This window comes from Sorex araneus, chromosome 7 (genome assembly GCF_027595985.1).
Source record: "Sorex araneus isolate mSorAra2 chromosome 7, mSorAra2.pri, whole genome shotgun sequence".
NCBI classification, from domain to species: domain Eukaryota; kingdom Metazoa; phylum Chordata; class Mammalia; order Eulipotyphla; family Soricidae; genus Sorex; species Sorex araneus.
Genome location: NC_073308.1, coordinates 12,549,011 through 12,549,665, shown reverse-complemented (window position 1 = coordinate 12,549,665; position 655 = coordinate 12,549,011).

Sequence of the window (655 nt, the reverse complement as noted above, 5' to 3'; positions counted from 1 at the left end):
CCCCACACCTGGGTGGCCCCATGCTCAGCTCCTGCTGCAGGGCCTGAGGCGACCTCGTGAGCCTAGTGACCCGCAAGTGAATAAGGCAGCAAACAGAGGGCTGGAAATCTTCAGACCAGATGACTGGCAGGCTCAGGCGCTGGGCCAGACTTGAGGGGCCCCCTCCCCTCCTTGCCACCACCTCCTTCTCCCCCCCACCCCCACTCCCCTCACTACCCCCATTCTCCCCCTCCCCCCACTCCAGCCCTGCTCAGTCTGGAGGTCGACCCCTTGAGTCACCCGGATTTTTTTTTTATATAAATTTATTTACTGAATCACCGTGAGAACAGTTACAAGGCTTTCCGGTTTAAGTCTCGATCACACAAGGATGAAACACCCATCCCTTCACCAGTGCACATTTCCCATCCCCCGGCCCCAGTATACCCCCATCCCCCCCACCCATCACCTGTGTGGCAGATGATGTCCATTGGACTCTCCAGCTACTTTGGTCCCATTCAACCTTTCAATGCGCCTCTGCCCTGACACCGGCTGGCCGACCCCCAGGGCTCCGCGCTCCGTGCTCTGCTCCCTCCCGAGGTTCTCTGCATGGCTTGCGGCAAGTTCTCTGCTCCCCGCTTGAGACCCAGCTCTGCGCGGACTTCGCCTGGGTCGGGCC